General features: G+C 41.5%; 1 protein-coding gene across 2 annotated transcripts in view; it reads right to left on the bottom strand.

The window, feature by feature from the left end:
• TSPAN9 (tetraspanin 9) overlaps positions 1–26,552 on the bottom strand; it is a 328,064-nt gene that overhangs the window by 180,721 nt on the left and 120,791 nt on the right. The gene's annotated exons all lie outside the window — the stretch shown is intronic.

Below are 26,552 nucleotides of genomic sequence, written 5' to 3'. Positions count from 1 at the left end.
ATAATCTGTTTTTGGTCAGTATCAGTAAGACTTATTCTTGTCAAGATAAGGGTCCCCAATCTTTTTTGAACAAGGAACCAGTAGAATACTTATTAATTTTCTTGGGTACTTAGAGTAAGGGGGTTCACCTGAGGTTCTACTGGAGATGAACGAAGCTGGAACAGTCATTGACTGAAGGTCTACTGCTCGACCACTGCTAGACTCCTTCTTCTGCCTCGTCCTCCTTCTGTGGCCAGAGACTAACTGATCCCAAGTTTGGCCTCGGGCCTAGGGTGGGTGAGGAACACTGAATATAAGGGACCAGTATTCTTCCAAAAAATTCTAATTGGTTGACAACAAAAAATTATAAGACCGAGGTCAAGAAAAGGAAAAAATAATAGAATGGTTTTCATGAAGGAGTTAACATAACACGTAGATTTTTTTTCCCGCCACCTAGTAAGCTTATACAGATGGAAAGTAAGAAAAACTTGTTTTTTTTCACTCCCAGCATCGCCTGACCTTTACCAAATAGTTACTTTACCAATCGGAGGCATTTTTCACTTCTGACACGCTATAAAGAGGTATAGACCTATTCCACGACAATCACAACACAAATCAATTGAAAAGTATACACTATGCGTTTGCTCCAAGCCCTGTCCCCAGTGAGGCCTCCGTATTGATTGGTTTGATCTGCAAAGTGCAGGCGTGTTTGAAATGGCTAGTAGAGATACGTGTGTTATTAATCTTGGCCGATCATAAGGTCAAAGGTTATGTGATTAGAAGAAACTGAGTTTTTCATGGGTTTGCAGAATTTTAATGAAAATTTCGAAAACTTTGTTGAAAGTAAGGCCAAACAAGAAGTATATTGTTACTATAAGTAGTCATTCAGATTAAAACTACCAATTGGGGGTCAATTCCGTAAAATACTGCAGGGTTGTCTAGTATCCAAATCATACACAGATTACCATTGTCAATCCACATTGGTACAATGGCTCCTAATATGTGGTCACCATTACTTATGACCACTAAAATCGTTTATAGGTAGACCTTGGTAGACATTGGTACAATGGCTACTGATATGTGGTGACCACTACTTATGACCACTAAAATTATTTATAGGTAGACCTTGGCCAACTTTTTGACCAATATGCATCCTAACATTGGTCCAGTTTGCCAATATGGTTTCATTCATGATTCCAACATTGATTGTGACAATAAGAAGTCTTATACATAATACAAGTTGCCCAAGGTCCCAGTCTTTCTCTCCTCAGCACCTTCAGCCCAGTAAAACACTTCTTCTATGTCACAAATAACATTGTTGTGCACCACTCATTAGCTGAAGCAGGTCTTGTGTCCTCCCAAACACTCTAAGCGAGTGATGGCAAACCTTTTGGAGGCCGAGTGCCCAAACTGCAACCCAAAACCCCCCTTATTTATTGCGAGGTGCCAACCAAAAATTAAAGCAGTAACTTATTGCTCCCTGTTCAACAACTTTCAATCATATTGGCCTCCTGAGGACAGCAACACAGTAGAAAGATGGAAATTTTTCATCATTTTAGTGTCTTTCCAGTTTCCCTCTGTTTCCCTTTCCAGTTTCCCTACTCGGAATGGTCACCAGTTATGAGTGGTGTCCCTCAGGGTTCTGTGCTTGGCCCACTACTATTTAATATATTTATTAATGATATAGAGGTAGGAATTAATAGCACTGTGTCTATTTTTGCAGATGACACCAAGCTGTGTAGTGTAATACAGTCTATGGAGGATGTTCATAGGCTGCAGGGTGACTTGGACAAACTGAATGTTTGGTCATCCACTTGGCAAATGAGGTTTAATGTGGATAAATGTAATGTTATGCACCTGGGGGCCAATAATCCAAAGGCAAAATATGTCCTTGGGGGAGTAAATCTGGGAGAGTCCCTTGTTGAGAAGGACCTGGGGGTACTAGTAAATCATAAATTGAATAACAGCATGCAATGTCAATCAGCTGCCTCTAAAGCTAGTAGGATCATGTCATGTATCAAAAGTGGAATGGACTCTCGTGATAGGGATGTAATATATACACTATACCAGGCACTGGTTCGGCCACACCTGGAATATGCTGTCCAGTTCTGGGCACCGGTCCATAAAAAGGATGCCCTGGAGCTGGAGAGGGTTCAACGTAGAGCCACAAAACTGATAAGGGGTATGGAGGGTCTCAGTTATGAGGAAAGATTAAAAAAACTAGATTTATTTAGTCTAGATAAGAGACGACTACGAGGGGACATGATTAATTTATATAAATATATGAATGGTCCATACAAAAAATATGGTGGTAAGTTGTTTCAGATTTAATCAAATCAAAAGACGAGAGGGCACTGTCTCCATTTGGAGAAACCAAGGTTTAATCACCGGAGGCGACAGGGCTTTTTTACTATGTGAACTGTCAATCTGTGGAATAGCCTGCCTCAGGCGCTGGTCACAGCAGGGACAGCAGAGAGCTTCAAGAAGGGTCTAGATGCCTTTTTACACCTAAATAACATTGATTGTTATGCTATATAGGATTGTTTCCCCTAAATCCCTTCCTCATCCAATCCCTACCCTTCCTTGGTTGAACTTGATGGACAAGTGTCTTTTTTCAACCGTATAAACTATGAAACTATGAAACAGAGAATTGTGGGGCCAGCAGGAGGTCCTCCAAAAATAATTTGACCCTGTCTAATTCTCCCTTCTCCTACAGTCCCAAGTAGCAAAGTAAGTATCAAAATATGACTGAAAGCAGCATCTTTTAAGTCCTGGGTGCCCACAAAAAGGGCTCTGAGTGCCACCGCTGGCACCCGTGCCATAGGTTCGCCACCACTGCTCTAAGCTGTAGGTTCAGAAGATCAGTAGTATGCCACAATGCTGGAGCAAGGGGTTCCAGCTTCAAGAAGGGATTCTAGTATTTCTGGAAAACCCCTTTACACAAATTTTAAGGTTTACCGAAATTATAATGAAATTATTAGACCTAACCCTAAAATAGTACAAAGATTAAGTTAAATGGAGTTAATATGAGCCAATACTGCCATTTTTGAGACCTTCTGCCTCGCTCTTGTTCCCTCATGTTCCCATTCAGAACCTTCTGGCTTATACACAAGTTGGGACTCGTGACAGTTAGTTATAACCATAGGTGACTTCAGCTCTTCTCTAATATGGAGATGATCACCTTCGACTTTAATGGATGCAGTCAACCGTCAACCATTACGGTGATCAATGAACTTTTGGCTCCCAAAAAAAGTATTTTTGATATTTCACGTCAGTTGTCATTGACTACAATACCCAAAGAGTAGATCATCACGACCTATTCTGTAGACACCATCTCGTGGCCTTCAAGCTCAATTAGCAGCTTATTCATTTTGCCAAGAGCAGTAAAAATCTGGTATCTTCTTCACTCCTTCTTCTGCATGACTGAGTAGGACATAAATTCACTGCAGTCGCCAGGATGTGAAGTTTATAATAGAACAAATTACTTTTCTACATGATCCCTATGGGCAAGAAGGAGAACAGGAAGAGAAATATGACCCAACAAAGGTGTAGAAGAATTTTCCCAGATTACTCGTTGAAAATTATGAGTTAGAAATTATACGACAGCTTCGTAGATGAATGAATTGTCAGTTTTTAATACTGGAAAGACGTGTGTAATGTAGAATATCATAATACATTAGCAGATGCTGCTCTGGAGCCCCTGGACAGATTTTTGTAGTCTTTGCTACCATTGACTATTTTTGTGCAATGCTACCAAACTGAAATGATAAATAGTTTTAATCCACCAGGGCCAAATATATGATAGATAAAATGATTTGACCACACACAATCTCCTTCTAGAGATAACATTTCTAGTTGAGTGTGTCCATAGGGTCCTATGTTTCCTTGGATGTGACACCTATAAGCCACAATCTTGGTCTACACTGGACAACCTCTGACCAATGGTGTTCATAAAGTTCTATTAATATATGGCTGAGACATTGATAGATCTTAATTTTGGTCTACAGAGGATAACCTTTGTCCATTAGTATCCAAAGAGTTCTTTGAAACCATGCATGAAACTTTAGTAGGCCTCACACTTGGTCTACAGTGGAAGTTCTCTATTGAATAGTAGCCATATAGTTCTATCATTACGTGGATGAGAAATTTATGGGCCTTAATTTTGGTCTACAGTGGATAACTTCTTCCTAATAATGTCTATTCAGTTCTATGAATCCATGGATGAGACATTGATCGGCCTACATCTTGGTCTACAACAGACAACCTCTTTCAATGGCTTCTTCTTTTAAAATGGACCAAATGTATGAAAAATGGTGATCCCATAACCAAGATCTAGCAATCTCCAGGGTTACTGAATTAGGTACTTACTGATTTTGTGTAACGTGGTCCAGTGTCAATAATTTTGCCACTGGCCTTAATCTTGGTCTACAGTGGATAACCACCATCTAGCAATGTCTATTCAGTTCTATGAATCCATGGATGAGATGTTGATCGGCCTAAATCTTGGTCTACAACAGACCAATGGCTTCTTCTTTTAAAATGAACCAAATGTATGAAAAATGGTGATCCCATCACCAAGATCTAGCAATCTCCAGGGTTACTGAATTAGGTACTTACTGATTTTGTGTAACGTGGTCCAGTGTCAATAATTTTGCCAGAGGTGAGACATCACTTGAAATGAGGGGTCAATTAGTGCAGGAGGTTGGAACAGATTGATCAATGTTCTTATGTATATTAGCCTGTGATCACTTTAAAGAATGGTTAGCTGGTCAATACCTGACCTGAGGTGATTCCCAACAGCAAATTCCTACTGACTTACATCCACATAGCTAAATGGACATTGGGATACTGCATATTCTATTATAAAGTATCATCCATTTGTGAGGACTATCCTGGTGTCCTCAGTAGAATTGAACTATCGCTTTTTCTATGAGCCCATCTCAAATTCATCCATTGAAATCTGCACTTAATAGCAAATGTTTGATTCCCCTGCAGTGCCTCCGCAGGAGAAAGCGATTATTGTACAATTTAAAAATCTGTCCCTCTTATACACTAATGTTTGGGGATATCCAATGCAAGAGGAGACACCATGACTGATTTATCATTTTATTTCCTTTTCTTATAGGGTAAATTGTTAGCAGGTGTGTAATTTCCCTGCAGTGCCTCCACAGGAGAAAATGAGTATTACACAGTTAAAAAATGTAATTAATTAACTGTACCTCCAATACCCTTACATTCGGGGATGTCCAACGCAAAAGGAGACAACCATACTAATCGAATCACTTTATTACCGTACATACTTGAGTATAAGCTGACCCAAGTATAAGCCGAGGCACCAAATTTTACCACCTAAAACCGCAAAACCCTATTGACTCGAGTATAAGCCTAAGCTGAGAAATGGATTTGTCACAGCCTCCCCGATCGTATATAGCTAATCAGCCCCCAGTAGTGTAAGCCAGCCCCCCGTAGTATATAGCTATCCCCTGTAGTATATAGCCAGCCAGCCTTCTGTAGTATATAGCTAGCCAGCAACCTGCAGTATATAGCCATGCCACTGTAATATATAGCCAGTCCCCTTTAGTATATAGGCAACCCCCCCTTTAGTATATAGCCTGCCAGCCCCCTGTAGTATATAGTCAGCCATCCACATGTAGCATATAACCAGCCCCCTGGGCAATATAGCCAGCAAGCCCAGCCCATAAAAAATACTCATCATTCCGATGCCCCAGCAGCTCCTTTCTTTCTTCCTGTGCACCGCCTTATAACAATTGTGCTGAATACTCTGCTTATACTCGGGTACATGCGGGATTTTTTTGCTTTTCTTATAGGAAAAGTTATTAGCAAGTGTTTCATTTCCCTGCAGTGCCTCCGCAGGAGAAAGTAAGCATTACACAGTTAAAAAAATGAAATTAATTGACTGTACCTCTAACACACTAACGTTTGGAGACGTCCAACGCAAGAAGAGACACTATGACAAATAGAGTCAATTTATAAGATTTTTTTCCTATTCTTAAAGGGTAAATGAGAGTGCATGTACTATAGCTCAGCCCGACTGACAACCATCCTAAGAAACTTCCCGAGAAATGAGTAATGATCTGCAGGTGCTCACCGCGCGCCATTGAATTTTGTGAACGCGATCGGTCGGACAATAACTTTTTTCATACGCGTAAATTCTGCGGTCATTCGTCACTCGTAGACTCTCTTTGTGTCCATTAGGAGCAGTTATTAGGAAGATCGAAGAATGTCTGCATTCCTGGAGCAGACAGAAAAACCATACCATTAAGTGAAAAATAACGCGGATCCCCAAGTTTCATCTCGAGGCAGTGGGGAAGATATGAATTTGTTATATACATTAAATTTGTCATTCGTCCTGATGAAGGTGTTCACACAGTCCACAAATGTAATGTGTATGGTAATTTGATATCTTCTTCCCTGCAAGACAGATTAGCGGGAGATTTGTGCTCTCTTCAGCCATAATTTATGTTTACTCCGGGCTTCTTAAGTAGGACCGTGCATGGGGAAAATACTGAAATACAGTAGTAAAGATTTTTATACCTATTTTACTGACTGTAAAGAGGAATTCGAGATTACATCGAAAACTCTTCAAAGGATCTTCTGGTAGAGACGCGAGGCCCTACAACCCCTTTAACGTTGAGGATGCAGGGCTCTTGGATTACGGATTATCTTCAGTAGCTTTAATTGTTTCTCCCCCCAAAGGAGTCATTAGGATGAATGTAATTAGTAGAAGCGTTGGGGGTCTCCGAGACCCATCTGATAAAGCTTTGTATGTAGGGTCTGTTCACCTTCAGTGAACCTGAAGATGATTTCCCTGATGGGTAAACTCCTGTGTGATAAGAATGAACCCAGTCTTAGAGGGGTTGTCCCATATTGGACAAAGGATGGGTCATAAATGTTGCAGTTATTTGTCCGTACTTATCTCAGAGACCGTAGGCAAGGCATGGCATGGTGGCCTACAAAGGCAACATCATTAACATTGATGGATGTTCCTCAAACTTTTGGGCAGGCTTTGGTATGAATGAAGAGAGTCACCTACACCTACAGCCATATCTCCATTTACGTTGACCATGGGATGGGCCTTCCTTACTCAACGTAGGGCTCATATCAATTTCAATTCAAAGAAGTTTTATTGGCAGGACCAAATAAAAATGAGCATTGTCAAAACATTTAGAGGATATGGAATTGTGGGAGATGGAGCAGAGTGATAGGGTGGAGTTATAGGAGTCCAATGTATGTCACATGTCTCTCAGCCTATGACAGACATATTGTTAGGCTATGGGCTTTGTGCTCTCATCTTCCCCCAGCATGATGGAGATCATCTCCCCCTCCTTCATGGAGCTTAAGTCCAGGAGGAGATCTGGGAGGCTCCTGAAATGAGTGTCCCTCACTGCTGAGTATCTGGAGCAGTATAGCAGGAAGTGGACTTCACCCTCGGTCCTGGCACTGTTGGCACAGTCTCCTCTCCTTGGGCACGTATGTCTGTCTGTGCCGCCCGGACTCCATGACCAGGTTTTGGGCGCTCAGTCTGTAGCGGCTCAGGATCTGACATATCTGTACACAGTGGGGTCATTTACTAAGGGCCCGATATGCGTTTTCCCGACGTGTTAGCCGAATATTTCCGATTTGCGACGATTTCCCCTGAATTGCCCCGGGATTTTGGCGCACGCGATCGGATGTTGGCGCATCCGTGCCGGCGTGAACGCGACAGAAATCGGGGGGCGTGGCCAAACGAAAACCCGACGGATTCGGAAAAACCGCCGCATTTAAAAAAAGAAAAGAGTCGCAAGACTTGCACTTACCTTCACTAGGAATAGGCAGGTGTACTTGAATGCATTCCGATGCTCTTCAGCGCAGCAGCATCACCTGGTGGGCGTCGGAGGAACTACCTTAGTAAATCCCGGCCGGACCCGAATCCACCGCAGAGAACGCGCCGCTGCATCACGAATGGACCGGGTAAGTAAATCTGCCCCATTGTGTCTATAGGGATCTGTAGGGATCTTGGGCTGGCACAAGGGATCTTGTTGAAATTGGAACACTTAAAGAACCACGGCTCTAATTTAGAACTATATTCAATTCACTATTTCCTTCTAGTGCCATAGACCTTAATCCGGGCCGTGGTCTTGCTGCAAATTGTGCGGCTGGATCATGGTGCCCATTACGGTTGTGTAATTGTGGCCTGATCATAATACCCTCTGGGTCTAGCGCAGAAATTTGTGATGAGGGGAAGGTCTTGCAACAGTTGACTCGAGTTGGAATCCAGTTGACTCCAGTAGCAATAAACTGGACTGTCATTTTTACCCCAATTGGTTGGGGCTAATTACATAATGGAGACTCTGGGATGGTGCTGGGACCCGATAGTCAGGGAACTGATGTGAAGTGCAATGCTATGCCATATGCCTTAAACTGTATCGGCCACTCCATCAGGGACCAATAGATTCCTTGTCCAGCTATTCAGAGGCAAATCATCCCTGATCTCAATTTACATACAGAACTAGAACTACTACGGTTATGTTCCATAATACATTGTCTTATGCTCCTTAGCAGATCTTGGTTTAATATCTATAAAAATATACACTCTGGTCTGTGAAGCACTTTGACAGATTTGATGAATTGTAGGGGGCGTGTCTGACAACATAAAGTTGTCAGGTTCTAAGTTTCAAATTGTATATGTAGCTCTTGGTGTAAATGAAGACAAGTCTTAGATGAGTAATAGCAAAATTACACATTGGACAGCAAAGTGGGCCCCGTTATAATTTACAACACTGGGTCGGAACCATGAGAAATACGCCAGGTTTGTCCCATAATACATTGGCTTCTGCATCTTAGGAGATCCTGGTTTAATATCTTAAAAAAAAAAATTACACTCTTGCCCGTGGAGCACTTTGACAGATATTCTGAATTGTAGGGGCGTGTCTGACAACATAAAGTTGTCAGATTCTAACTGTCCAATTTCCAAGTAGTTTTTGGTGTTACTGAAGACAGGTCTAGGATAAGTAATATCAAAATTACACATTGGACAGCAAAGTGAGCCCAGTTCTAACTTAAGACACTTGGTCGGAACCATGACCTTGTACATACAGCTTGAGGCAGTTTAGCAGCCTTTCCAAAAACCAAAGCAAAGACACTAAATATGCACAAAATCCATTCCCGCACCTCATAATTACAATAAGGATTTACAGCGCAACTTAGATTTTGGCTTTTTGACTAAGAACTATAGCAAAGGGGTAGTGGGGGGGGGCAGAGGGGGGGGGTATGGAAACAGGTTTAATTTTATTCAGTAAGAGATGAGAGATTCTACAAGATGCGACTAAACATAAAAAGAGCTGAAGTGTAAAAGGAAATCCATTCGGAAGGTGACATTGGGTAAGTAGTGATATCTCCTCATTATGGGCTATTCATTTCCATCGGTATCAGCGCCATCCGCTGATTGATATCCTGCGGTGCGACACTAGCGTCGTCATAATAACCCCCCCCCCCTCCATACACAGAGAAAAAATATTCTACAACAAATATTCTATGTGAATCAACTCGTTTCTCAAAACTAAAAAAAATAAAAAAAACTTCCCCTTTAAAGGGGGTCAACCTTCTCCCAAATGACCTCTGAAAAAAAAAACGGTAATGTGTAGGGCACACGATAAGACTTCCAAATATATATTTCCTGTATCCCAAAAATCTCTCGTTTTAGATTCCATAAATTTTTTCTCTTTAGAGATAATCATTTATTCTCGGTGCACTGGAGGCGGAGCCATTTCTCTGGCAGAAGTGCTTTCTTCTTTCTTTGTCGCCCTTTCCACCCAACTTCCCCCTGTACACATATATTGACATCTATTATAGAAATATGGTGCGTGAAAAGAGAAAACAAGTGCACTCATAGATGAGGCCCCACCCCCAGTGCACTGAGTTTTTGATTTGCATAAGTATTTGAATGGAATTTTAGCTAAATTAGTGAAGAGGAAAGGAAATTCTAGAAAGATTATAAAGTGTAATTGACTCCACACTAAGGTGGAGAAAATGATTGTTCAACCCCGCCCCTTTGATAAGTCCAACCCACTTATTAAGCCAAATAGGATCATGTAGAAATTTCTATTGGTGTTTAAATGCTCCCATTCTTGTTATGACCGAGGTTTGTTCTGGTAGGTATCTGGTAGAGTATCAAAAACAGGGCTGGATTATAGGGAGGGCTCCCAGGGCGCACACTCCGGGGCCTCCACCACTGCAAGAGAAGCAGACACCTCCACCAAAGCTGCATAAACAACTGTTTCCTGTATTGGTCATCATTCTGAGGGACAGATATCAAAATGTACAGAATTTATATATATTCACTACATACTAAGGCGTATGTTGAAGTAGAAAAAAGTGGTCTGCTACATTTGCCCAAATAGTTTTGCACAGTTGGAGGTTTTTCACTGCCCTTTTTGGTTGAAAAACCGTGTCTGGCTGAATATTTTAATGTATCATTTTGAGAGATTATTACTGTTGTTTTATTTACTTTTTTATTTTTCTTGAATTTTTTCTAGTTTTTTTTCTTTATAATGAAATTTGGATTTTTTTTGTATCCTCTGTGAAAACCCTCCAAAATCAGCTGCTTCTCTACATCTCCCCTCACCTTGAAAATAATGTTTTTTCTGAACATCCTGTGATTATTTAAACATTGCGGCCCTCCGCTGTCCCGAGTTCGGGGGTCACACGTGTTTGTGTTTGTTAACGTGATCGACACTTGAGTCATTAGGACAGGAAGGGAAGGAAAAAAAAACAGTTCCAATTTATAAAGTGTCATAAAATTGGAGATTTCAGGATGCGAGATCTCACCATTAATTCTCCGAAACAGGTCACAGTCTGTGTAAATGCAGATAAAGACAAAATAACAAATGGCTGGAGATTTGGGGCCGGGATAATGTTCAGCTGTTACTATTCCTACAATGTCATCTGTGGGAAACATGTGCGAGCGGGGAGACGCTGATCACTAACCTGTATTTCTACAGCTGTCCCAAAAACAGCAGGTATAATTCAGTGTGTATCACATCATAGAGACAAATTTCTGATCAGTAGTGCAACCCAAGTGGTCGGGAGTGGTACTGCAGCCTTAATTTACAGCCAGTACACTGCACTAATTGATTGGATGGGGTTTATCATATCATAGAGACAAATTTCTGATCAGTAGTGCAACCCAAGTGGTCAGGAGTGGTACTGCAGCCGTAATTTACAACCATTGCACTGCACTGATTGATTGGACTGTGTTTATCATATCATAGAGACACATTTCTCATCAGTAGTGCAACCCAAGTGGTCAGGAGTGGTACTGCAGCCTTAATTTACAACCATTACACTGCACTAATTGATTGGATGGTGTTTATCATATCATAGAGACAAATTTCTCATCAGTAGTGCAACCCAAGTGGTCAGGAGTGGTACTGCAGCCTTAATTTACAACCATTACATTGCACTAATTGATTGGACGGTGTTTATCCTATCATAGAGACAAATTTCTGATCAGTAGTGCAACCCAAGTGGTCAGGAGTGGTACTGCAGCCTTAATTTACAAACATTACAGTAGACTAATTGATTGGACGGTGTTCTTAATGTTTCTTGTTATGATATCTTATGGACAAGTGAGTATTGATTTTTGTTTTTTAGATTTATTTTAATTAAAAAATTACAATTCAGATTACAATAGATTATTTTTGGTTGTTTTTTTTTTTTAACCTTCAATCATTTCCACTAATCACTAATCATTCGGATCACTCGTCTTCATGTCCTGTCATCTATTACAGAAGCCATTGTTCCCCTAAGCATCCTAATATATCTCATCTCTTACTGACGCTCAGCTGTCAATCCTATTGACCTGTCCTAATGATCCCACAATACAATACCCCAGGGAGGGGGCAGTACAGATACGGACAGAACACAATAGGGTTTATATAATTTCCGGTAAGAAACGGCATCATTATCACAGGAGCTAGAAAGACAACGTTTTTGATGCTACTTTCTTTCACAAACAGCGCCACACTTGTCTACAGGTTGTGTCTGGCATTGCAGTTCATCCCAATTCACTTCAGTGGAGCTGAGCTAAAATTTTTTAAAGAAAAGGGTCCCTCTTTATGGGACAAAAGAGAAACCAGTTTAAAAAAAGATCCTACGCTGCACCAAGGCTAAAACCCAACACTGAACCCCAGAGGTCCAGCAGAAGGCAATTTTAAAGTTATTAAAGGGCTTATCCAAGTTTTCTCCAGACTGAAATTAATTAATCTGGTCTGAGACACCAGGAAGCCACTAACCTGTGTTACTCCAGCTGTTCCAATAACAGAAGGTAGTTTTTAGTGTGTATCATTTCATAGAGACAAATTACAAAACAGTAGTGCAACCCAAGTGGTTAGGAGTAGTATTGCAGGCAGTTTACGTACAAGATAGGTTTCATAGGTTTGTTCTTAAGTTGAATTTGTATGTAAGTTGAAACTGTATATTTTATCACTGTAGCTCCAGACAAAAAAATTTTTTTGACCTAGTGACAACTGGAGTTTCAAAATTTTTTGCTGTAATGAGACCAAGGATTATCAATAAAGCTTCATTACATACACCTTACAGCTGATCATTACAGTCTGGGACTATAGTAACACCCAGAGAGCTTCACCAGAGGTCAGAGGGGTTTGTCTGTAACTAAGGGTCGTCTCTAAGTCAGGTGTCTAAATTTATAGCTGGTATACTGTCTATCATGTTTTATAGCTCAGTGGTCTTGACTCTGCCTTGAAATAATATTGCAAGTATTGAGAGTCATTTCATCCAGTGAACAGGGCTGCAACTGTGACTGAGGGTGCTGGACAATTCAGTACACCCTGTTGTGACTGAGGGGACTAGAATTCTTCAGTGCAGCAGTATGAATCCAGATCCCTGTCACATGATGCAATGATGCTCTGAGTTTTTGTATTCTCTGGATAACCCCTTTAAGGTCTGTTTTCTAGAAGTTCATGTATATCACTACTACTAAATTCGAGAATCCGTGAAAATCCTTTCACTGGTTTGCAGCCAAAATTCGGCAATCCCCCCCCCCCCCCTAATACAAATGCATTGCACATGGTAATTATCCATACCTAAGCATCATAATGACTTGCTAAGCTGGAGAACTAGGTAAATGGATGACAACTTTATATGGGTCACTACCCCTTTAAAATCACGAGTAGCAAAGTCCCGTCTCTCTCCGATGTCCTGAATTCCTGCGGCTGTTCCGTTAATGTCTATTGATTATACAGCGAATATCAATAGCCATCTACATACTGAAGCGTTGGGTCTAAATTAAACCTTGCACCTCCAGAGAGTGATTCGGCACACTCCATAATAAAATGCTCCTGGTTCGGACCTCCCCAGGTGCTGAGGGTCCGTGTACCTGGCAGTAGACTCTTACGTTGCCCTTTATAGGGCACCATGCCAAGCACTCGTTTTGATGGGTCTGAAATTGCCTGCAAAAAAATGTCATTACAGTCCTCATACATAAAATATGTTCTCCCCCGGCTCGGGGGATGTGTATTCGGTGAACACCGCCTGGACTCTCCACTGACAATCACTCAACGTACTGCAATAATCTGCTACCTCAACCCAATCATTCCGGGTTTGGAAAACTTATGATTTCTGAGCAAAATAAAAAAAAAAAAATAGAAAAATTCACCCCATCCAATAAAAAAAACATTGAAAGTCATAATATGTTAATGCAGCGACTCTGTAAAGTAGTGGATTTAATTAAGTAAGCCGGGTATGAAAATCCTGACAGATACAAAATAACTTCCTTCCGCACTACGTTCCAGGGTATTGATCGCATGAGGAAAATGTAAGTAAATGGTTAGTTAATTGCTTCCTAACAGAACTACAACCAAAATCAGCAATTTAAAGGGGAAGTATGTTAAAGGACATCTATCACCAGGATGGAGGATTGTAAACCAAGCACACTGACATACTGGTGCGCGCCCCCTCTGGCAGGATCTGCTCTTCTTTTAGCTTCTTATGCCCTGGTTTAAAAAAAATGCTTTTAAAATTATGCAAATGAGGGGTTATGTAGTCTGGAGCCCCTCAGGCTCATTTGCATAATTTTGAAAGCCTTTAAAAAAAACTGCCCATACAAAGCTAAAAGAAGAGCGGATTCTTCCAGAGTGGGCACAGACGTGCATGTAGGTGTTCTTGGTTTACAATCCTTCATCCTGGTAGTAAATGTCCTTTAAACCAATGGACAGCATAGACAGGGATGGGTTAAGACTGGCATGGGCCCTGGGCTGTATGGCAATTATGGGGCACCTGCCAGTCTACTTTGTTAAATTGGTTTATTTACTGCCTACATACAGAACCAGAACCAAGCTTCTTGGAAAGGAGAGGAAATCTCTTCTGCCAGCTTTCAGTTCTGAACCTTTGGAGGATCTTCGAGGGTCCTGGAAGGGCTCTTGTACATGTGTGTCAATAGACAGCACACATATATGAGGATTTCATGTCCCTCTCTTAGAGCAGTGCAATACTGAGTGGGTGGTTTTGGAGTCCATAGACACCATAGTAGCCTTGTGCCCTTGGCTGCTGCCTAAACCATCCATATTTTAATGGACTTGACTGATCACCCATCCCAGGATATCTAGATGCAAATGCCACCCATAAATGGGGTAGTCTGTGCTTCCTACTCTACTCTACTTTTGAAACAAAATGGTCCACATCTCAACTTCTGTAGGTCAAATACCAGTGATAGAAAGTCAGCCCCTATCCACAGGATGCGGCCTAACTTGCGTATCAGTGGGGATCTCAGTGATGGGACCCCCACGGATCATGAGAACGGGAGTACCCTTGTTGCACCTGAGATGACCAGAGCAGCCAGTCGCCAATGTGCCAGCTGCTCCGTTCATCACTAAGGCAGTGAGATAGCCGAGTGCTGAACCCATCTATCTCTTTCAGCTCCATAGATATGAACAAAGCTGCTGGAACATTCGGAACTGGCTACTCTGGTAATTTTGGATGCAACAGAGGTATAAAGGACTCCCGTGCTTTTGATCCATGGGGCACCACCATTGAGACCCCACCGATCAGGAACTTAGCTTAGCTAGCTTGTAATCCCCCCTTTAAGTCACATACCAGACCTGAAACCACTTTAGACACAACAGTCTCTTAATACAGATCTGATATTGATGACCTATCCCAAGAATAGGTCATCGATATCCATGTCCCGTAAAAATCCTGGTTTGATACATGCTCCATGTAGAGATATAGATGGAGAAACCTACGTATTATAACCACCATCCTGTCGTGAACCTCTATCTGATCCATATATCAACTTACATTTTATTAGAAGCCATTTTTGAAATGGCAGAAGTACCATACTTTTTATAGGAACATGAGGCCCCATGTGAATTCCAGCTGAGGTCCTCATGTCCATAAATCAATCCTAACAGAGTGTGCGGAGAGGAACATATTTCAATACGGCGTTCATTAGTGTCTTTGGGATCGAGCTGTCATTGTCACAGCAACATTATTAGATCCTGCACTGAAAATGAACATTTTTGAGAAATACGACCTGTCTCTGTCGCTGTCACACAGACCCATCTCCGGGGCTTATAGATGACCAACTAATAAAATCCTCCCTATAGTTTCAATTACATGAAAAATTTCATCCATGTCTTCACCACTTACACTGATTTATCACCCATCACAATCACTTTGTGCCGTTAACTTTTTTAACCTTATTTACTTTAACCTGACCTTTCACCAACCACATGCATCCGTAAATAGGTGGCACTTTTCTGATTGAAGAACTGTTAGAACTTCTTCTGTAGCCCTCACTGTTCTTCAGCAATCAGTGCCGTTTTTTCAGCACACATCGAGAAGTGACCCAATGAAAAAGTCGCAATTTTGGCGCAAATCGAGGTTAAAAAGTCTCAAATAAACTCCAGTCCTGACCAGGCGGAAGGAAAACGTTAGAAGAAGTTGAAGAAGAGTTTGTGACTTTTCTTGAGACTTCTTCTGTAGCCCTCACTGTTCTTGACCAATCAGTGCCGTTTTTTCAGCACACATCGAGAAGTGACCCTATGAAAAAGTAGCAATTTTCACGTAAATCGAGGTTAAAAAGTCTCAAATAAACTCCAGTCCTGAACAGGCGTAAGGAAAACTTTAGAAGAAGTTGAAGAAGAGTTTGAGACTTTTGTATGACTTTTTTAATAAAAAGTCATGAAAACTCCAAAGACTCAGCTGCCTGATATATCGACCTCTAAGATAAATCAGACAAAACCTGTTAAAAACACAAGAAAAGAGGGGCACAAATGTCCTGACTAAAGATAAATATGACCACCCCCCCCATTTGATAATTAGGCTCTCCACTGTCAGGTGGACCGTGTCCAAACACACTGCTTTGACCCAAGACAGTCGAGAAGAGTATATTTGGTTCTGACACTAACTAAAATTAGTTCTGCTGACCAAATTAGTCAAAGAAGTCAGCAGATCACCCCCTATTATAGAGTTGAAGTTGGTGGAAGTGGTAAATAACCATTTCCTTCCAGATACTGTTCAATAACACACAAGACTAATGGCTTTTTGACCAAAGGTGGTCATCAACACAAAGTTTTGGTAAGCATTGGCCTTTCTGGTTATAAAGGATTCTTAGTCTCACTTAACCTTCTGCTTAATCCACCTTGGTCTTCCAAGACCAACTGTGAGCTCAAAAAGGTATTACACTATGGAGAACAAGGGATGGACTTTGCACATTTTGAGTAAAAGAAGTCAAAGACATATGTTTTGGTAATGATTGGCGCAGTTGGTCATAAAGGATGCTTACTCTCTAAGAATTCCCTGCTTTATCCATGTTGGTCTTCTAAGAGGGTGTGTGAGCTCGAATTAGTATCAGCCTGTGGAGAAGTAGGGATGGACTTGCTGTTTAGTAATTTTGGTAAAGGTTGGCCATAAAGGTTTTGCATGCTCTCAGATTCTCTGCTGAATCCATCTGGTCTTCCAAGACATACTGTGATCTCAAAGAGGTATCTGGCTACATAGAAGTTGAAACACGCTTGCTACTTCTGATTGCTGTGTGAGCAAGTGTGGTCAAAGAAAGAAAGGTTGTCCATTTTGGCAATAAAGGGCATATTCTCCACCAGAATTCTCTTACATTCTTAGAGGGACCAGACTACATAGGCGCGATGAGGGAATTTACTATATATGATCACTTTGTGACCAAAGTTTTCGTAAGGATTGGCATTGTTGGTCATAAAGGGCACCTACTTCCACAGAATTCTCTGCTACATCCATATTGGTCTTCCAAGATGGACTAGGAGCTCTTAGAGGTATCAGACTACATAGAAGTAATGGGAGATATACTATTTATGGTCACTTTGAGACCAAAAGTGGTCATAGACACAAATCTTTGGTAAGGATCTTTGGTCATAAAGGGCACATACTCCCCCAGAATTCTCTGCTAAATCCATCTTGGTCTTCAAGGCTCCGGGCACCAAAACATTTCTTTGTTTGCTATTGGTTGTTTTTAACCCCAAGTGTTCTATCAGGTCAGTACTTCTCTATAATGTCCTGTATAACCCAGATGTGTATGGGAGACATCATAGCGACTGGTCTCCACCACCAGCCCTGAGACAACTACAAATTAGAGATAGATCCTGTAGAGGGGAAAACTTCTAAAAAATGTGACAATACAAATAATAATTCACATACACACATGATACATGGACATCATCTTATACTAGGTTACATGTTTTTATTTGGAACATATCCCATGTATTTATATGCAAATGTTCCCGATTTCTTAAAACCATCATTTTTTATTACGACCTAGTATTCCGGAGAGATTGTACACAGGCTGAACATTTTCTTCATGTGACATCGCTGTCAGGTTACCGAGGTGGACGCTCAACTATCAGCTGTCAGTAAGTCTAAACAATATGCATTATGCATACCCTGAGACACCAGTCCCGGCTTACAAATAATGGGCTGGAGGCAGAGTATTTCCTTTCCGCTAAGATGTAAGCTGATGACACACAACCCTCTGCAGCACTTAGACCAAACAGGAAAAGGCATCTGCACCGATCGATAATGGCTTTCAACATTGGCCTAAAAATCTACATTGAGCTTGGCACAAGGAGCATTCTTCCCATTGACTGAAAGAAATATAAACCTGACTCCATCTTCATCCACATAGTTTAATTTGAATGACACAACTTTACACAATCAATATTTTTGACACTCTTCGGCCTACGCAAAGTCTTCAGGCTGATCTACTAAAGGTTGACGAGCAACCAAATGACTTCCTGACTGATGGAAGTTCTTCTGTCTGCCCAGCTTTTCCAAACTACCCAGTCCAGGACAGAATACATTGTAGGTGTCTTCTTTCAATAGGCCAACGGTTTCCCCCTTAACCCCAATACCACTGGCAGTTACTTTCGTCTTTAGTTTTGTTGGAGACAAAGTTACCAAAATGGGATATGGAGACACCATATGGCATATTGAAAAGTACTTAAAGGTCTATGAATGGTAAATCAAAATATAAAAATGCCAAGCAAGTAATGGGTGAGGGAAGGGTCTATTTTTTAGGATATGTCCGGAACATATCCGCCATCTTGAAAGCTGCCATATTGGATCAAGTTTTTCCAACGGGAAGGTGGTCATGTAGCATATCAAAAAGTCTAGAATTGGCTCAGAATTCAATCAGATCTGTAACATCTCTTAAGGATTCAACACGGAAAGTTGTCGATTGTGCCGAACACAGACCTGGGATAATCGATTTGATTGAGACAATTCTGGTCTACCCTATTATACGACCACTTTCCCATTGAAAACACTTCCCCAGGATACAATTTGTTGGCTTTCAATATGACGGCCATGTTCTGGACATGACCTAAAAGGTCTCCTCACCCCTTACTTGCTGGGGTATTCAGATATCTTATTTTCCCTTTTTGCTCTGAAATAAAAAGGTCCTGGCACTTTTGAGTCTGTAGTATGGAACTATAGGGACTGTATATACCATAGTTCAGAAGCCTTTCATTTTTATCCTAAAAACTGGGACGTTTAGGTTCCAACCACCAGTATTTGCCACGTTGTCTCAAAAGGCATTTTGGAGCAGATTTGCATAACTTAATCCCGGAACATATCCGCCATCTTGAAAGCTGTCATATTTGATCAAGTTTTTCCAACGGGAAGGTGTTCATGTAGCATATCAAAAAGTCTGGAATTGGCTCATAATGAAACCACAAGAGATGTTACAGATCTGATTGAAGGCCCAAAAGACATTTTGGAGCAAATTTGCGTAAATTAATCCATTTCAATGGAATTGCCCCTACAAATTGGGATTGTACAGATCCTACAGCAACAGGTAAAATAAGAAGTTGCCCATGTATGGAAAGGGGACAAAAAGAAATTGCTTCATTGATGCCTTGAAGCAATCAGTTAAGACCTTGTAGGATGTAAATGTAAAAATACCAAAAATATTTTAAAAAAATGATTGAGTTTGTGGCCATTGCAGGGTATAAAAAGGAGCCAAAAAAGATGTGCTAATGTCCTTTTCTTGAAGTACAGCCGGTGTAATCTCAGGTTACACAATTGGGGGGAAATGTCCTTGTGTAGAGTATTCTCTTCCTACACCTGTTGTAAAACTTCATTGGATTCAACCTTCTCCCAGGCATTCCACGCATTCCCCCAACGCATGACCCAGCTGTTCCCCACGTAGACCTTAAAGCACATAATCTCTGTTTGCATGCATCCTAATACTGCTCCAACTCCTTAGAGAAAACATACCCCCCAGATACAACCCTCGTAATACACTTGGAGGAACTCTTCATCGACATTGATCTCCGCAGTTAATAACGTTAACGCAGAAAACACTAGATGCATCCCACACAGTCAGGTCAAGAGGTAGATGAAATCCAGAGGGACTATTCACATCTATAAGCACAGCACCGCAGGGCCTGTTTTATAGATAATTGGGGCCAACAAATCAAGTAGGGCCAAGCTGTACTTCCATACAATGTTCAGACTATACTCCCACTCACCACATAAATAGTGCTGCCTTCCAATGCCTAACTACTGAAAAGGTTAATAGTAGAGTCCCTGGTGGGCTAGTGTGACCAAATGGGTTTAAGAATCACTCATGTATTCAGTCCATATACCCCCTTTCTACCTCAAAACTCATGGGATCCTTCTTTTTATTCTTAGGTCATGTGATCACGGTTACCCCTGTGAATCACTTGCCTTTTGGTTGTCTCCAGGGATGAACATCTGATACAAAGGCTCGGAATGTACCACACAGACTCTCCACAGAAGGTGATAACAGCTGTAAAAGCTACTGCCAGTGTTGGACTTTTCCACCAGAATACCAGAGGATCCTCCAATGGGTCCAGCCTCGAGTCCAATACTAAACTCTAGAATTGCAACAGTAGACAACCCAATTTGGAGGCTACTAGAGTCTATTTTCTCGAGGTTGTTGGATGGTGACCCACAATATAATTGTATCTGTGGGCTCAAGAAACTTCATTCCAACACTGGCTCCTGCTGATGATCAGACAGGCTCCTGTCACACAGATATTGGGGCAGATTTACTTATCCGGCCCATTCGCGATCCAGCGGCGCGTTCTGTGCGGTGCATTCGGGTCTTCCGGCGATGCAATAAGGCAGTTCCTCCGACGTCCACAAGATGTCGCTGCTGCGCTGAAGTTCCCCGAGGTCCGCCGGAGTGCACCATCCTATGCTTGGTGAAGGTAAGCGCGTGTCCCGCAACACTTTTTTTTTTTTTAAATTCAGCGTTTTCTCCGAATATGTCGGGTTATCGTTCAGCCACGCCCCACCCATTTCCGTCGCGTGCATGCCGGCGCCGATGCGCCACAATCCGATCGCATGCGCCAAAATCCCCAGGCAATACAGGGAAAATCGGCGCAAATCGGAAATATTCGGGTAACCCGTCGGGAAAACGCGAATCGGGCCCTTAGTAAATGACCCCAATATGTATAAGATGACAGTAGAGATACTTGTAGAGATACAGTGGACCATGAAGTCCATCTATTCTGGCAAAAAGTATATATAATCTCTTAAAATATTGGATGTAAAATGTAGGATGTAGAGTGAAGAATATTCACACTGTCCTCCCAGCAGGCATAGATTAAACTGCCTCAAGCTGCTCAAGGAAAGCCTGATGAAGGTCCAAGTTCTGGACCAGAACGCATAGCTTTTAACAATAAATTGAAACCTGGTTGTATCGGGTGAAGCAAGTTCCTTGAGCACTCAACCATCACAGTCAGGACACAAGATTCACAAGAGTTTCTCTCATAATCATACAGTACATGGTATATCTAAATGTAGGTGCAAAGTTGAGGTGAAACAATAGACCTATGGCCAAATAAATCATATCTCAGAGTTATTTACTGGTTCGCTTCTTACAAAGGGCCAACTTATTCCACTCACTGTCACTAGTAGGATTCACCATCTAAATGGCTTTGGAGAGGTGAAGGAAACCAAAAGACGTGCACAAATACAAACTCCATGTAGATGTTGCCCTCAGTTGGACTGAACAAAGTCCATGGTCTACAAAGAAAATGGAACTGGACCAAGAAGACCAAAACAAAAGAAACATAATCTACTCCATGTAGATGTTGCCCTCAGACTGAACAAGGTCCATGGTCTACAAAGAAAATGGAAGTGGACCAAGAAGACCAAAACAAAAGAAACATAATCTACTCCATGTAGATGTTGCCTTCAGACTGAACAAGGTCCATGGTCTACAAAGAAAATGGAAGTGGACCAAGAAGAACAAAACAAGAGAAACATAATCTACTCCATGTAGATGTTGCCCTCAGACTGAACAAGGTCCGTGGTCTACAAAGAAAATGGAAGTGGACCAAGAAGAACAAAACAAAAGAAACATAATCTACTCCATGTAGATGTTGCCCTCAGACTGAACAAGGTCCATGGTCTACAAAGAAAATGGAAGTGGACCAAGAAGACCAAAACAAGAGAAACATAATCTACTCCATGTAGATGTTGCCCTCAGACTGAACAAGGTCCATGGTCTACAAAGAAAATGGAAGTGGACCAAGAAGACCAAAACAAGAGAAACATAATCTACTCCATGTAGATGTTGCCCTCAGACTGAACAAGGTCCATGGTCTACAAAGAAAATGGAGGTGGACCAAGAAGACCAAAACAAGAGAAACATAATCTACTCCATGTAGATGTTGCCCTCAGACTGAACAAGGTCCATGGTCTACAAAGAAAATGGAAGTGGACCAAGAAGACCAAAACAAAAGAAACATAATCTACTCCATGTAGATGTTGCCCTCAGACTGAACAAGGTCCATGGTCTACAAAGAAAATGGAAGTGGACCAAGAAGACCAAAACAAAAGAAACATAATCAGTTTAGACAAAGGTTGTCATCGAAATTATTGGGTCAAGGATCTCGATGACTGGTAGAGTTGTTGAATATTTTGGTAGGCCAAGCCATCGAAGTAACTACATGACTATATGCATCAACGTAGCATCTGAGACAAAAACTGATCATCCCTTTATTCGAAAGCAGTGACCTAGTATGCAGAACGTGACAAAAATGTCTCAATCCTGTCTACGGCAGCCACCGAAAAGGAAGCGACTCCTTCGATGCTGCATAATGAAACGAATTCCACTTAATACTTCTGACCACAAGCATTTGTTTCCGCTAATCTATCAGGATTAGATTTAATCATAAAACTTGATGACGCTTCCACGAGCTTAGATATTGGGTTTTGATCTGTTTCTGGAATCTGGAAGATAAAAGATGGCAGTGAGTATTATGAATCCCGTTGTCAAGATACAGAAGTCTCATCTTCGCGCTGTCTCTGGGTAAAGGATATGTAACACTTAATCAAAGCGGACAAGCGCTCAACCACGCCGAACGGTAAACCTACATAGATCATCCTACTCTTCTATGTCTGGGACACCGTGATATACCGAGCAGGGGTATTATAGACGCCCAAATTAAAAATAGATCACTTAGTCAATGGAGAAGTTATGCAATCACTGTTCCGGCTCCGACAACTAGAGGTCATTCCTTAATTCCCAAAGGAATTTGGTGTTACTTATGTTTTCCGGTGTATGTTCATTTATCACGGAGACAAATGGCCTTGTAGTAAGGGAGTAGGGATCAGATTCAGAGACGCTAAGTAAACACTTTACGAAACGTATTACTAACATTATTTCACTGTTAGGTCAAGTTTTAGTTGACTACTTTAGCCTTTTTGTGTTTAAAATTCTCTACTTAACATGTTTTTCAATTAAATTGAGGGCCGGTCGGAAAATAACATATAGGGGGTCATTTACTAAGGGGCTGATTCGCATTTTCCCGACGTGTTACGCGAATATTTCCGATTTGCGCCCATTTCCCCTGAATTGCCCCGGGATTTTGGCGCACGCGATCGGATTGTGGAGCATCGGCGCTGGCATGCACGCGACGGAAATTGGGGGGCGTGGCCGAACGAAAACCCTACGGATTCAAAGAAACCGCCGCATTTAAAACAAAAAAAATCTGTTGCGGAGCTTGAACTTACCTTCACTCAGCCCGTCTCGGTGAACTCCAGCGCGTTCCAATGCTTTTCAGCGCCGCAGCGCCACCTGGTGGACGGCGGAGGAACTACCTTAATAAATCCCGGCCGGACCCGAATCCAGCGCATAGAACGCGCTGCTGGATCGCGAATGGACCGGGTAAGTAAATCTGCCCCATAATTTCTCTACTCTCACTCACGGTTTCCACATTTCATTTTTTTGGACCTGTGCCAGGACTCACTTCATCCAATCAGTGGCCTCTTCTGACACAGGAAGGGAAATCCCCTGGAAAACGGAAGGGATGTCCTATGTATGAGGAGGATGAAGTAGGTCCTGTGACCCCCCCCTGGAAACCTGGAAATACCCAAGGGAGACCGGAGCAAGCCCCGGCCCCATAGGGGTTTTCCATATTTTTGTGAAACCCCTTTACTAATTTCCCAATATATCTTTATTGTGGGTGGAGCTTTTTTTAATACGGTGGTCCAAACCTCATGAATAGACATAGAGATAAAATGTAACATCTAAATTGTCTCCAGCCACCAATTAAATGAGCTTAGCTCCTAAGCTCCCTCTAGAGGTGGCAACAAGTAGGGGAAATATTGAAACATACAGGATTTATATCTGTACAATACCCCATCAGAGCTGACTTTGACGGAATACACTTATTCTCTAAGTGTGCAGTGATGCAGGATAGTGCTGGTATAGTCCCATATACTGTAGTCGTAGTCCATTGGGTTTTTTTAATTTCACCCCAAAAGACCTCTTTTAGGTCAATACTGTATGACCTGTATGTCCTGTATGACCCTCTAATACCTATAACCCTAAGAGAGGAAGGGTTATGGAACAGATTTCCCAATACTTTCTGTCTGCAGTGTATGGAAGACATCTTCCATACTAGTCTCCACCAATATTGCTGCAACGGCTAAACATTACAGATAGAGCCATGATGGAAAATCGGTAAAAAATCGGTAAAAAATGTAATAAATATAAAATGTTTATTGTTGTTCTATTTTGCACAGATTGTTATACTATTCCTCTTATTGACCCCACATACATCCATAACAAGCCACTAGAGGAAGAAGGACAAATCAACTTTCAAAATGCTGGGAGTTGTAGAATATACAGTATATACTCGAGTATAAGCCGACCCAAGTATAAGCCGAGGCCCCTAATTTTACCACAGAAACCTGGTAAAATCTATATTTTTTTTACTCGAGTATAAGCCGAGTTAAGGGTTTCAGCACATTTTTGTGTGCTGAAAAACTAGGCTTATACTCGAGTATATATGGTATGTTGACTACTTTTTAGGGAACCTGTCAGCTAGCCTCAACCTCCTGAACTGGATCTGGCTTTTCTCACTTTGATGATGGAAGTCAATCAAGCCATAGGTCCCACACAGCCTAACTTCTGGTGGTCGCCTACCCAGTACCTTGACTTCATGGATGAAGACCATACTAGGAGAACTTTTTTAGGAATTCCATGTAAGTACAATCCAGCTGCAAGGTTCATGTTAAGGAACTAAGGCCTATGGTTATTACTACTATTCCTCAGTGTGAAATGTTTCGGAAGAAAGTTCAGTATCAGCCAGTTCTGAAACATTGCCCAGGTGATTACATTTCTCTTATTCCGTAAAAACCACAACAGGCGTCTATAGCGGACGCCCGATATACAATAGCAGGAGTATAACTGAATGGGTTGTTTAGCTTTTTATTCTAGATTAATCAAATTAATGAGGCTTTCTAAATGCAAAAGCATTACAGGTGTACCTAATCTGCGGTTTTATGACCCCGTCGTCATTAACGACAGGGCTCATTTATGCGCCTTCGAAAATGCAAAGGCAGCGATACCAACCACCCGCCCAGGACTTAAAGTGAAGAATAGAACAAGCAATTGACTGCCGTCCAAAAACCAGGCCCACGTACTCTCGGTAATGAGGTCTCTACTCCCGAGACTAGCATGATGTTCTATCAAACACACACCAATTATTGACTCTGCAAACCCAGAGACGGGGATATAATTCTGTGATCGAGGAGCTAATCATATCTCAGAATTACACCCTGATTTGTGGCTGCCTTATCCGAAAAGAAGTTGTTCTAACACTTGGCTCTGAGAGGAGGACGGATAGATTGGAGAAGTTTACAAGGACAAATTGATTTACTGTGTAGAATTAGGACAATCCTGTTCTGGTAGGGTATAAAGAACCTTTAATTCCTGCCACTAGAGGACAAGTCATCTCCAATCATCACCAATTTTAGTGAATTTCAATACTCGGCCTATAGACAACACTTCTACCACTTCCAGGAAAGCTCTATTAAAATAATCCTTACAGTTATTATAGTTGGCCCCATTCCAAAAATCAGGGTTTAAAATATTTCTTGGCAGGTCCAAATAATTTTAAGATCCTTGTAGTGGTGGGGACACAAGATAACCCCTTGTACTCAAAAGTGTCCAATTTTAGGAAGGCCAATGTTGGACATATACATAACATTAAAGTCTACTACCAAAACTGATGATTTTGGTGGGACCGGCCAACCATCTACTGAGAATAAGCTACCTTGCTTTTCTCGAAAAGCAGTTTTTTTTTTGGGAGGGGGGGATACAACTTGGCCAGTTGGATGTTGGCGTTGGATGTCATTTTGATCTTAGAGTTGACCGGTAACATCTCCCCCTAGCAAATAAGGAAGATAAGCATGGTTGACCAAACTTGATCATTAAGATGACAACCTGAAATATAAGGCCAACTTTATACAGGTTTGTATCACCCATGGGCTAGGTGGATGTAGCTGATTTGCCAGTTGAAGGGGTGTCTTTTATGATTTGTCCACCCATGGTATAGAAATGGTTGGCCTGTAGGATGTGTCATCTTCCAATAAGGCTCTAATGACATCACAACTTGGTCTTCTGTCTTTGAAGTATTCTGGACCTTTATAGTTAATGTCCCACAGAAAAGGGTTGAAGAAAACCTCCCTTTAACTCATGTTTTTCAGGGTTTTTTTTAACATGACGACTCTATATTGAGTAGGGTAGTGCTCTATATCAT

This window comes from Engystomops pustulosus, chromosome 4, assembly GCF_040894005.1.
Source record: "Engystomops pustulosus chromosome 4, aEngPut4.maternal, whole genome shotgun sequence".
Classification (NCBI taxonomy): domain Eukaryota; kingdom Metazoa; phylum Chordata; class Amphibia; order Anura; family Leptodactylidae; genus Engystomops; species Engystomops pustulosus.
The sequence above is the reverse complement of the archived record's forward strand: the minus strand, read 5'-3'. Positions and strand labels throughout refer to the sequence as shown.